At 36.8% G+C, this 12,763-nt stretch overlaps 1 long non-coding RNA gene across 1 annotated transcript in view; it reads left to right on the top strand.

The window, feature by feature from the left end:
• Positions 1-1,785: 1,785 nt before the first annotated feature.
• LOC132594483 (uncharacterized) overlaps positions 1,786-12,763 on the top strand; it is a 45,487-nt gene continuing 34,509 nt past the window's right edge. The window contains exon 1 of the long non-coding RNA XR_009560653.1: positions 1,786-1,919. This is a non-coding gene — a long non-coding RNA (uncharacterized lncRNA). The remainder of the gene's footprint in view (positions 1,920-12,763) is intronic.

Consider the following 12,763-nt stretch of genomic DNA (forward strand, 5'->3'; position numbering starts at 1 on the left):
TATAACTAGGGTTATTTTTAAAATATTAGTTAGATGGTACACTAAGGAAACTTTTTGAAATTATTTTGTTTAGATCTTAGGGAAATTCTGGAACTGGTATTGGTAGCTGGGAAACAATTTGACAGCATTGGAATATTTTGACTGTGACAGATGTGAACTGGTGTAGGTTTGATAAGTTATTAATGCCACCATTGGAATTGAAGGTGACTGTAAATCATAATTTTGATAGGAATGTATCCAGTAGACTGATGAGTTTAGGTGTTTCGTAATTAGAAAATTGAAGCTGTAGGGCTTCCCTGGTTGCACAGTGGTTAAGAATACACCTGCCAATGCAGGGGACACAGTTTCGAGCCCTGGTCCAGGAAGATCCCACATACCATGGAGTCACTAAGCCTATGCGCCACAACTACTGAGCCTGCGAGCCGAGAGCCTGTGCTCTGCAACAAGAGAAGGCCCCACTCACCGCAACTAGAGAAAGCCCGTGCGCAGCAACGAAGACTCAGCACAGCCAAAAATAAATACATTTGAAAAAAAAAGTTTGCCGTCTATCAAAGAAAAAGATTGGAGCTTTAAAAATGTATTGACTTTTTGAGAGTCATGTACCACAATGTTCATTGCATCTCTATTTACAATAGCCAGGACATGGAAGCAACCTAAGTGTCCATCAACAGATGAATGGATAAAGAAGATGTGGCACATATATACAATAGAATATTACTCAGCCCTAAAACGAAACGAAACTGAGTTATTTGTAGTGAGGTGGATAGACCTAGAGTCTGTCATACAGAGTGAAGTAAGTCAGAAAGAGAAAAACAAATACAGTATGCTAACACATATATATGGAATCTAAAAAAAAAAAAATTGGTCATGAAGAACCTAGGGGCAAGACGGGAATAAAGACACAGACCTATTAGAGAATGGACTTGAGGACACAGGGAGGGGGAAGGGTAAGCTGGGACAAAGTGAGAGAGTGGCATGGACATATATACACTACCAAATGTAAAACTGATAGCTAGTGGGAAGCAGCCGCATAGCACAGGGAGATCAGCTCGATGCTTTGTGACCACCTAGAGAGGTGGGATAGGGAGGGTAGGAGGGAGGGAGATGCAAGAGGGAAGAGATATGGGAACATATGTATATGTATAACTGATTCACTTTGTTATAAAGCAGAAACTAACACACCATTGTAAAGCAATTATACTCCAATAAAGATGTAAAAAAAATGTATTGACTTTTTGGAATAATCTATTCTTTTCCAGAACCATATGTAATTCACTATATATAGAAGACTGTGTAGGATCTGCTTTAGTGTGAGGATTTTGATCTCAGTTGCCCTGACTAACTCTATTTGATGTGATTGTGTCTATGTATAAGAAACATAGGAGCGTAGGAGAAGAGAAAATGTAAAGCAAAAATGAGACTGAATTGTAGATGTAGAGCTCCAGCTATGAAAACTTTAAGAAGATTAACTGCTGTGATGGTAATCTGGTGTATTTTCAATTCTAGCTATCCTTTGTTATGAACTGAAAGAACATTGAAATAATTGGATACTGAGGTGCATAATTGCTGGCAATGGGATGGAGGAGGGGAGTTGGTTAGCTGGCAAGAAGCCTTATAGCTGTTTTTATATTAATACTGTGTATTTGGCATTGGTTGATAACAGCAGAAAAATTATTTATGATTATGCTGGGGACTTGTTTTATTGATTCTACTCTGTAATAATATGAAAGAGTTTAATGGTTACTCTTATAGATGTAATATTTCTCTTTTTTTGTCATTCCAGTAGCCATCAGGAAAGAGATCACAGAAAAGCGATTGCCTGTACAGTCCTCTTCATCATTTGTGACCTGGGATATTGAGCTCTTGGGCTGTCAGAATTCCAGTTCATGAGGCAATCTATGTCATTCTGGTCTAGCCAGGTGAGTAGTCCCTATGGACTAATTCCTTGTTCTCTGAAAAGAACAAGAAAGAAAAAAAGCAAAGGAGGGGAGTATGGAAAAATCTAGATATGAATCTTAGGCCCTAGAGTAGAAGTTAAGCCTTGGGCCATAAGCAGCAAAACAGGTGGAGATGACCCTGGGGGTTATGTACAAGTTCACTAGAGTGGTATTCATGAAAAAAACGCTGGGAGAATTACGTCTGTTTTGAGACCTGGCTTGACTTCAAGAATGAAGAAACTTAGATTGAACTGCAATAAAAATACCTATGAAGGCAAGGTTAAATAGGAAGGAAGTATGCTTTGAAGTTAAGATGGATAGAAGTTTAATTTTAATGAAGTATCTTTTTCTTTCTTTCTTTTTATACCAATATTTTATTTTTTTGTTTGTTTTTTAAAATTTTTATTTTATATTGGACTATAGTTGATTTACAATGTTGTGTTAGTTTCAGGTGTACAGTAAAATGATTCAGTTATGAAGTATCTTTTTCTAAAGAAACATCAGCTCTCTATAGATGATAATCATATTTTAAAGATTTCTTTAATATTTAATAGTTAAGAGAATGAATCCCAGCTCTTTCACTTACTAGCTATGTGATCATGGGAAAATTGGTTAACCTTCTCAAACTTCAGTTTCTTTACCTATCAAATAGATTATTTATACTTACATGGTTATTGTATGAATTAAATGAAAAAATATATAAAGCATAAACATGATGCCTAGCACATACATAGAGCTCAATATACAGTCACTATTATCAGGCATTGGAAAGGAGAGTATATGAGATGGAAGTTCAATACTGTGATAAATGATTCTTCACAGGTAGGCATGCAATCAGTTATTTCTTGTCAACAGTTTGCAGCAAGAAGTTTCAGGGTCAGAACATCTTGGAGATCAGGCTAGTGGGTGCTAATTAGGCCAGTTTGAAGGAAGGTAGCTTCCTTTGTTTCCTGAGTTTGTAACAAATTAGGTGTTCTACACTTTCCTTCCAGAACAGTGCTTTTAACATTAGTATTTTTAGTTAGATTTGTCATTAGTGTTTTTAATATTTTTGTTTGTTTGACTTAGATCTTGAATTTTGGGGAAGATGGCAAAATGAAGGACAGGTCAGGTAGATAGACCATGCTAGTTGAAAACAGAGAAGATGGTAAGAGTATAAAAGGTAAAGATTTCTCCATAGTTAGTACAGATCACCTTTTGGATTGAACTCATTAGGTCACTTGTCTGGGTAGAGTGAAACAGAATGCCTGGAGTTGAAGTGCCACAGGGAGTCTAAAACAGAGGTCCTAATGAGGCTCTCTGGCCAGCCTATTCAAGTTAAGGAGGAGGAGTTAGGCTTCTCAGTCTAGATAGCAAAGGAGGACATGGACTGTGCTTTTTATGGACCTAGTTTTGCTAGGCCTAAAAAGGAGCCATGCAAGAGAAAGTATAAAGGTACAGGATTTTTTGTGTTGTTATTTCACGTTCTATTTGAAGAGTCTCTGATTTAAATTTGTTTTTCTTTTTAAATATCCTTTATTTTTAGAGCAGTTTTATGTTCACAGCAAAACTGAGCTATAAGTACTGAGAGTTCCTGTGTACCTCCTGACCCCATGCATGCACAGCCTCCCCCACAATCAACATTCTGCCCCAGAGTGGTGCATTTCTTATAATCAATGAACCTGCAATGACACATTATTATCACCCAAAGTCCATAGTTTATATTAGGGTTCATTCCTGGTATTGTACATTCAGTGGGTTTTGACAAATGTGTATGATGACATATAGCCACCATTATAGTATCATACAGAATAGTTCCACCACCCTAAAAATTTTCTGTGTTCTTCCTATTTATCCCTCTCTCCTAACCCCTGGCAACCACTGGTCTTTTTACTGTTTCTATAGTTTTGATCTGATTTTTAAAAATAGCTTTATTGAGGTCTAATTCACACACCACAGAAGTCACCCATTTAAAGTGTACAATCCAATGTATAATTTAGTATATTGATCTTTTCAAAGAACCAGCTTTTAGTTTCATTGATTTTTCTCTACTGATTTCTATTTTCAGTTTCATTGATTTCTGCTCTCATTCTTATTATTTCTTTTCTTCTGCTTACTTAGAATTTAACTTGCTCTTCTTTTTCTAGTTTCCTAAGGTGGAAACTTAGATTACTGATTTTAGATTGTTCTTCTTTCATGCATTTGATGCTATGACTTTCTCTCTAAGCACTGCTTTTGTGGTATCCCACACATTTTGATAAGTTATGTTTTCTTTTTTTTTAAGATTTATTATTTATTTATTTATTTATTTATTTATTTTTGGCTGTGTTGTGTCTTAGTTGCGGCACACAGGATCTTCATTGAGGCACTCAGGATCTTTTGTTGTGGCGCGTGGGCTTCTCTCTAGTTGTGGCGTGCGGGTTTTCTCTTCTCTAGTTGTGGCATGCAGGCTCCAGGGCGCATGGTGTCTGTAGTTGTGGTGTGCAGGTTCTAGAGTGTGTGGGCTCTGTAGTTTGCAGCAGATGGCCTCTCTAGTTGAGGTGCATGAGCTCAGTAGTTGTGGCACGTGGGCTTAGTTGCCCCGCGGCATGTGGGACCTTAGTTCCCTGACCAGGGATCGAACCCACATCCCCTGCATTGTAAGGTGGATTCTTTACCTCTGGACCACCAGGGAAATCCCCAAGTTATGTTTTCATTTTCATCTAGTCAAAATATTTTTAAATTTCTCTTGAGATTTCTCCTTTGACCCATGTATTATTTAGAAGTGTGTTGTTTAATCTCCATATATTTGGGGATTTTTTTCAGTCATCTTTCTGTTATGATTTCTGGTTTCATTCTACTGTGGCCTGACAGCAGAAATTGTATCATTTCTATTCTTTTAAATTCTGTTCTTTAAATTGTTAAGGTGTGTTTTATCCTGGTGCATGGTCCATGTGAGCTTGAGAAGAATGTATATTCTGTTGTTGTTGTATGAAGTAGTCTATAGATGTCAGTTATATCCAGTTGATTGATGGTATTGTTGAGTTCAACTACATCCTCACTGATTTTGTGTCTGCTGGATCTGTCCATTCCTGACAGAGGTATGTTGAAGTCTCCAACCAAGATATTGGATTTATCTATTTCTCTTTACAATGCTGTTTTTGCCTCACATAATTTGATGCTCTGTTGTTAGGTTGTATATACATTAAGGATTGTTATGTCTTCCTGGAGAAGTGACCCTTTTATCATTATGTAATGCTCTTCTTTATCCCAGATAACTTTTCTTGCTTCAGAGTCCACTCTGTATGAAATTAATATAGCTACTACTTCCTGTTTTGTTGTTGTTAGTGTTAGCACAGTGTATTTTATTCCATGCATTTACTTTTAATCTATGTGTGTCTATATTTAAAATGGGCTTCTTGTAGACAGCATATAGCTGGGTCTTATTTTTTTATTCACTCTAACAACCTCTGTCTTTTAATTGGTACATTTAGACCATTAACATTCAAAGTGATAATATTTATCATATTCATTAGTGTTTTCTATTTGCTGCCCTTGTTCTTTGTTCCCATTTTCATCTTCCATTCTTTTTCTGTCTTCTGTGGTTTTAACTGAACATTTTTTATGGTTCCTTTTTGTCTCCTTTCTTAGTATGTCAATTATACTTTTTTTCCCCTTTTTAGTAGTTGCCCTAGAGTTTTCCATATACATTTATAGCTAGTCCAAGTCTACTTTTCAAATAACACTACAGTAGACCTTTGAACAACATGCACAGGTCCATTTATATGCAGATTTTTTCCAATAATTATACAGTTAGCCCTCTGTATTCACGGGTTTTGCGTCTGTGGATTCAACTAACTGCATATTGAAATTTCCATCTGCGGTTGGTTGAATCTACAGATGTGAAACCCGCAGATGTGGAGGGGCAACTGTACTATGCCATTTTATATAAGGGAGTTGAGCATCCACGGACTGGGGGCTCCTGGAAACAATCCCCTGTGGATACCTAGGGATGACTGTATACTGCTTCACAGGTAGCATGAGTGCCTTATAATAACAAAATAATCCTAATTCCTCCCTCCCATTCTTTGTATCATTGCTGTCACTCATTTTGCTTCATTATAAACACACACACACACACACAAGCATACATAATTGAATACACTGTTGCTATTTGAGCAAACTGGTATTTAAGATCAATTTAGAATGAGAAAAATTTCTTCTGTTCCTTTTTTTATTTCTTCTCCTTCTGGTACTCCCATTATACATATATTACACTTTTATTTTTGTTGACCCACAGTTCTTAGATAGTCTTTTCCTTTTTTTAAAAAAGTCTTTTTTTTTACTTTGCTTTTTATTTCTGGAGGATTCTATTGATATATCCTCAAGTTCAGAGATCCTTTCCTTAGCCATGTGCAGTCTACTAATGAGCCTGTCAAAGGCATTCTTAATTTCTGTTACAGTGTTTTTGATCTCTAGAAAATCTTTTTGATTCTTTCTTAGAATTTTCATCTCTCTGCTTAAATTACTCATCTGTTCTTACACATTATCTGCTTTTTCCATTACATCCCCTAGCATATTTATCATAGTTGTTTTAAATTCATAGCCTGATAATTCTAGCATCTGGTATGTCTGAGTCTGGTTCTGATGTTTGCTCTTTCACTTCAAACTGTATTTTGCCTTTTGGCGTGCCCTGTAATTTTTCACTGGAAGCCAGACATGGTGTATGAGGTAAAAGGAGCTTTGGTAAATAGCACTGTAGTAATGTACTGGTAAGGTACGGTGGGAGGAGAAGTGTTTTATAATCCTCTGATTAAGTCTTAGTCTTTTAGTGAGCCTGTGTCCCTGGGCTGTGAACCTTATGTGTCTCTCAGTTTTTTCTCCCCACTTAGGTGGTACAGGGTGTTTAGAGGGGGCAAGAGTTGGGTATTTCCCTTCCTCTAAGTTGGTTAGGCTCTGATGAGACCCCAACAGATTAGGCTCTGGTGAAATAGTTTCTCTTAAGGGTAGAACAGAATGGTCTAGCATATTTCAAAATGATTACTTTCTCCTCCTCCTACTGGAATCCTGAGAGTTGTGGGTTCCCCATGACTGGGTCTCCCTGGCTTTTTTTTTTAATCTCTCAGGCTTGTCGACTCTGATACTCCAGCATTTCATCAATAGTTCAGAGTTTTCTACCCCAGTACTGGTTCCCATGGAGGTTTCTGCTCATGGGTTTCTGTTCTGTCAAGTTGTGATTCTCTGTATCTGCCTGTTTGTCTTTGCAATTTTAGGGGCAGTGTTTGCCTTGTTACCTCACTGACAGATCTAGAAGAGTTGTTGATTTTTTTAGTTTGTTCAGCTTTTTACTTGTTAAGATGGAGTGGTGACTTCTCCTTATATGCCAGACTAGAAATTGGAAGGCTCCTTTGTCAATTTTTAATTGGATTATTTGTTTTAGTATTAAGTTGTAAGAATTTATATATTTTGATATAAGTCCCTTAACATATATATGATTTGCAAATATTTTTCTCCCATTCTGTGAGTTGTCTTTCCACTTTCTTTCTTTTTCTTTTTTCATTACTCCCTGGAAGTCTAGTACCTTCTTTCTTCATTGTCCTGGAGAAGCTCAACCTTTTCCTCTAAATTTGAGTTATTTCTTCCCCCAGATGTTTTAACCACTTTCTATCCCAGTACCTTTTTATGAGCTGCCATCTCTCAAACAAGATCTGATGGCAGGAACTGGGGGATTTTTGTCTTTCATGTGTTTGTCAACGTCTTATTTTAGGTTATGTCACAGAACAGTCATTAAGGTCCTTGACTTAGGGAGCCTAGATTCTGGACACATTCGTGTGGCTACTGATTTAGAATGGGGAGGGTCTAATACCTCTCATTTTTTGATGTTTCACAGAAGAGAGAATAAAACACAAATTATTGTCTAAATAAATCATCCTCTGAATTCTCCTCCCCAAGTAAATTTTTGTGCTTTAAAAATAGTTTCCCTGCTGAATTGTCTCTTTATAAGTGTCCTGTGCATCTCAGGTACCTGTGCATCTGCCTTCTCTGAGTAGTTATTCTCATAGGTAAAGTGGTATCTCTTATTTATGTTATCTCTGAGCATTTTGAATTTGGGTATGTGAGATTACCTTCAAGAATAAAATTAGATAAGTTGATTGCAATTGGAGAGACCTTCATAATCCTGGATGTCTTGTACTTTAAAACTGTAAGAAAATTAATTTAGATGCAGTTTACAGCTATGACCTCTTTATTCTCCTTGTCCAAGTTCTTTAGCCCCTGCTTATATTTTGGGAGCTCATGTCTTATTCTCCTGGGATCTGACATGGACTATCTTGCCATGGATCCTTTTACTGATGGAAAATCTTTTCACTTAATTGATATGTCCTTTGAAATACCAAAGTTTAAAATTTCTGTTAGTCCAGTACATCTATTTTTTTCTTTGATTACTCATGTCTTTGGTGTCATACCTAAGAATCCATTGCCCAATCCAAGGTAATGAATATTTACATTTATGTTACATTTAGGTCTTTGATCCAATTTGAGTTAATTTTGTATATGATGTGAGATAAGGGTCCAACTTTATCTTTTGAATGTGGCTATCCAATGTTCCCAGCACCATTTGTTGAAAAGACAACTCTTTCCCTATTGAATGTATTTGGCACCCTTTTCAAAAATCAATTGACCACAGATACATGGGTTTATTTCTGGACTCTTAATTCTATTCCATTGATCTATATGTCTGTCCCTAATTCCAGAACCACACTATCTTGATTACTGTAGCTGTGTTTAGTAAGTTTTGAAATTGAGAAATGTGATTCTTCTAGCCTTGTTTCATTTTTTCAAGATTGTTTTGACCTTCTGGGTCCCTTGAATTTCCATATGAATTTTAGGTTCAGTTTATAAATTTCTGTGAAGAAAACAGATGGAAATTTCGTGGAGATTACTTTAAATCTACACATCAATTTGGGGAGTATTGACATTTTAACAATGTCAGACATTATGTTAGACATTAGACATTATGTCTAATATTGTTAAAATGTCTAACAATATTATGTCTAATATTGTTAAAATGTCATCCATGAAATGGGGTGTCTTTCCACTTGTTTCGTTCTTTTTTGTAAAATGAGGTCTTTACCATTTTATTTATTTATTTGGCCGTGCCATGAGGGATCTTTGTTCCCCAACCAGGGATCGTACCTGTGCCCTGTGCAATGGAAGTGTGGAGTCTTAACCACTGGACCTCCAGGGAAGTTCCTATTTAGTTCTTATTCAAGTTCTTTTAACAATGTTTTATAGTTTTCAGAATATACATGTTGTACTTTTGATATATTTATTCACAATTCTTTTTAACGTTTATAAATGATACTGTTTCATTAATCTCATATTTAGATTGTTCTTTGCAAGTGTATAGAAATACCATCAGTTTTTGTATATTTATCTCATATTTTGCAATGCTGCTGAATTCATTTATTAAGTCTAATTATTTTCTAGTGGATTTCTTAGGATTTTCTATATACAAAACTATGTCATCTACAAATAGAGATAGTTTTACTTTTTTTTTCCAGTCTGGATGCTTTGTATTTCTTTTCTTTTTTCTTTCTCTTCTTTTTTTTTTTTTTTTTTTTTTTTTTTTTGCCTAATTGCCCTGGCTAGATCCTCCAATACAGTGTTGAATACAAGTGGTGAGAGTAGACATACTTGTCTTGCTCCTGAACTTAGGGAAAAACATTCAGTTTTTTTTTTTTTTTTTTTTTTTGTGGTACGCCGGCCTCTCACCGTTGTGGCCTCTCCCATTGCAGAGCACAGGCTCTGGACGCGCAGACTCAGCGGCCATGGCTCACGGGCCCAGCCACTCCACGGCATGTGGGATCTTCCTGGACCGGGGCATGAACCCGTGTCCCCTGCATCAGCAGGTGGACTCTCAACCACTGCGCCACTAGGGAAGCCCCAACATTCAGTCTTTTACCATGAAATATTATGTTAGCTGTGGGTTTTTCATATATGCCCTTTACCAGGTTGAGGAAGTTCCCTTTTTCCCTGTTTTAGTGAATGTTTTTTATCGTGAAAGGTTTTTGAAGTTTGTCAGTGTGTGTCTATTGAGATGATAATATGGTTTTTGTTTATTCTATTGATATGATGTTTTACACCAATTGATTTTTGGATGTTAAACCAACCTTACATTATTGGGATAAATCCTACTTGGGCATGGTTTATAATTCCTTTTATGTATTGCTGGATTAATGTGTGTGTGTGTGTGTGTCTATAGTCATAAGAGATTCTGTAATTTTCTTTCGTAGTGGTGTTTCTGGTCTTGGTATCAGGGTTATACTGACCTCATAGAATGAGTTGGGAAGTGTTCCCCCTCTTTTATTTTTTTTGGAAGAGTTTATGAAAAATTAGTATTAACTCTTCCTTAAATGTTTGGTAGACTTCACTAGTGAAGTCATCTGGATCTGGGCTTTTCCTTGTGGGAAGCATTTTGATTACCATTTCAACCTTTTTATTATTTAGACCTATTCACATTTTCAATTTCTTCTTTTTTTAATTAATTAATTAATTTATTTATTTATTTTTGGCTGTGTTGGGTCTTTGTTGCTGCACATGGGCTTTCTCTCTAGTTGTGGCAAGCAGGGGCTACTCTTCATTGTGGTGCGCAGGCTTCTCATTGTGGTGGCTTCTCTTTGTTGCAGAGCACAGGCTCTAGGCGCATGGGCTTCAGTAGTTGTGGCATGCAGGCTCAGTAGTTGTGGCATGCGGGCTCTAGCGTGCAGTCTCAGTAGTTGTGGTGCATGGGCTTAGTTGCTCCACGTCATGTGGGATCTTCCCGGACCAGGGTTCAAACTTGTGTCCCTTGCATTGGCAAGCAGATTCTTAACCACTGTGCCACCAGGGAAGTCCTTGATTTGTTCTTGAGTAATTTTACTTTGTATCTTTCTAGGAAATTGTCTATTTCAACTAGGTTATCTAATTTGTTGCCATACAGTTTTTCATAGCATTCCCTAATAATCTTTTTTATATTTCTAATGTGAGTAGTGAAGTCTCCACTTTCCTTTCTGATTTTAGTAATTTCAATCTTCTTTTCCTCATCAGTCTAGCTAAAGGTTTGGCAGTTTTTTCTATCTTTTCAGAGATTCAACATTTAATTTCATTGACTTTCTATATTGTTTTTCTAGTCTCTATTTTATTAGTTTCCATTCTAATCCTTATTATTTTCTTTCTTCTGTTTGCTTTCACTTTAGTTTTCTCTTTTTTCCCCAGTGTCTTCAAATGGAAGGTTAAGTTGCTGATTTGAGATCTTTCTTTTTTAATGGAGACATTTATATCTATACAGTTCTTGTAAGCATTGCTTTAGTGGCATTCTATAAGTTTTGGTATATTGTGTTTGCATTTTTATTCATCTCATAGTATTTTCTAAATTCCCTTGTGATTTCTTCTTTTAAACCCTTGCTTGGGGCTTCCCTGGTGGTCCAGTGGTTAAGAATCCACCTGCCAATGTAGGGGACACAGGTTTGAGCCCTGGTCCGGGAAGATCCCACATGTCGTGGAGCAACTAAGCCCATGCACCACAACTACTGAGCCTGTGCTCTAGAGCCCACGAGCCACGACTACTGAGCCCACGTGCCACAACTACTGAAGCCCACACACCTAGAGCCCATGCTCCACAACAAGAGAAGCTACTGCAATGAGAAGCCTGCGCACTGCAGCAAAGAATAGCCCCTGCTCACTGCAGCTAAAGAAAGCCCGTGTGCAGCAACAAAGCCCCAACACAGCAAAAAATAAATAAATAAATTAATTAATTAATTAAAAAATAAAAGCCAGGATTATTAAAAAAAAAAACCGCCTTCTAATGCAGGGGACACAGGTTTGATCCCTGGTTGGGGAACTAAGATACCACATGCCATGGGTCAACTAAGCCCATGTGCCATGGGGCAACTAAGCCCATGTGCCATAACTACTGAGCCCACTTGCCGCAACTAGAGAGCCTGTGCTCTGCAACTAGAGAGAAGCCCACATGCCGCAACGAAGATCCCGCATTCCGCAACTAAGACCTAATGCAGCCAAATAACTAAATATTAAAAATAAACAACACTTGCTTTTCCAGGAATGCATTGTTTAATTTCCACATATTTGTTAATTCCTCCAAATTTTTCTGTTACTTAATTTCTAATTTCACTCCATTGTAATTGGAGAATATAGTTTGTATAATTTCAGTCACTTAAAATTTACTGAGGCCTAGCATATAGTCTATCCTAGAGAATGTTCCATGTGCACTTCAGAGGAATGTATAATCTTCTATTGTTGGACATGGTGTTCTATAGATACCTATTAGGTCTAGTTTGTGTATAGTGTTGTTTAAGTCTTCAGTTTCCTTCCTGATCTTCTGTCCTGTTGTTCTAGCCGTTATCAAAAGTGGGATATTTAAGTCTCCAACTACTGTTGTTGAATTCTCTTTTTTTCCCTTCAATTCTGTCAGTTTTTGCTTCACATACGTTGGGGTTCTGTTGTTCGGTATGTGTATATTATAATTATTATATATTCATGATGTGTTTGTCATTATAAAATGTCCCTTTCGTCTCTAGTAACATTTTATTCTTAAAGTCTATTTTGTCTGATATTAGTCTAGCCATTCCAGTTTTCTTATGGTTGCTGTTTGCATGGTATATATTTTTCCATCCTTTTATTTTCAACCTATTTGTATCTTTGATCTAAAGTGTTTCTCCTGTAGGGAGGAGATCATGATGGTGGAGTAGGAAGACGCTGAGCTCACGTCCCACACAAACACATCAAAAATACATCTACAAGTGGAGTAATTCTCACTGAAAACAAACTGGAGACTGGTAGAAAGATTCTTCTACAATTGAGCCTGTAAA

The sequence above is a fragment of the Globicephala melas genome, chromosome X (genome assembly GCF_963455315.2).
Source record: "Globicephala melas chromosome X, mGloMel1.2, whole genome shotgun sequence".
In the NCBI taxonomy this organism is placed as follows: Eukaryota; Metazoa; Chordata; class Mammalia; order Artiodactyla; family Delphinidae; genus Globicephala; species Globicephala melas.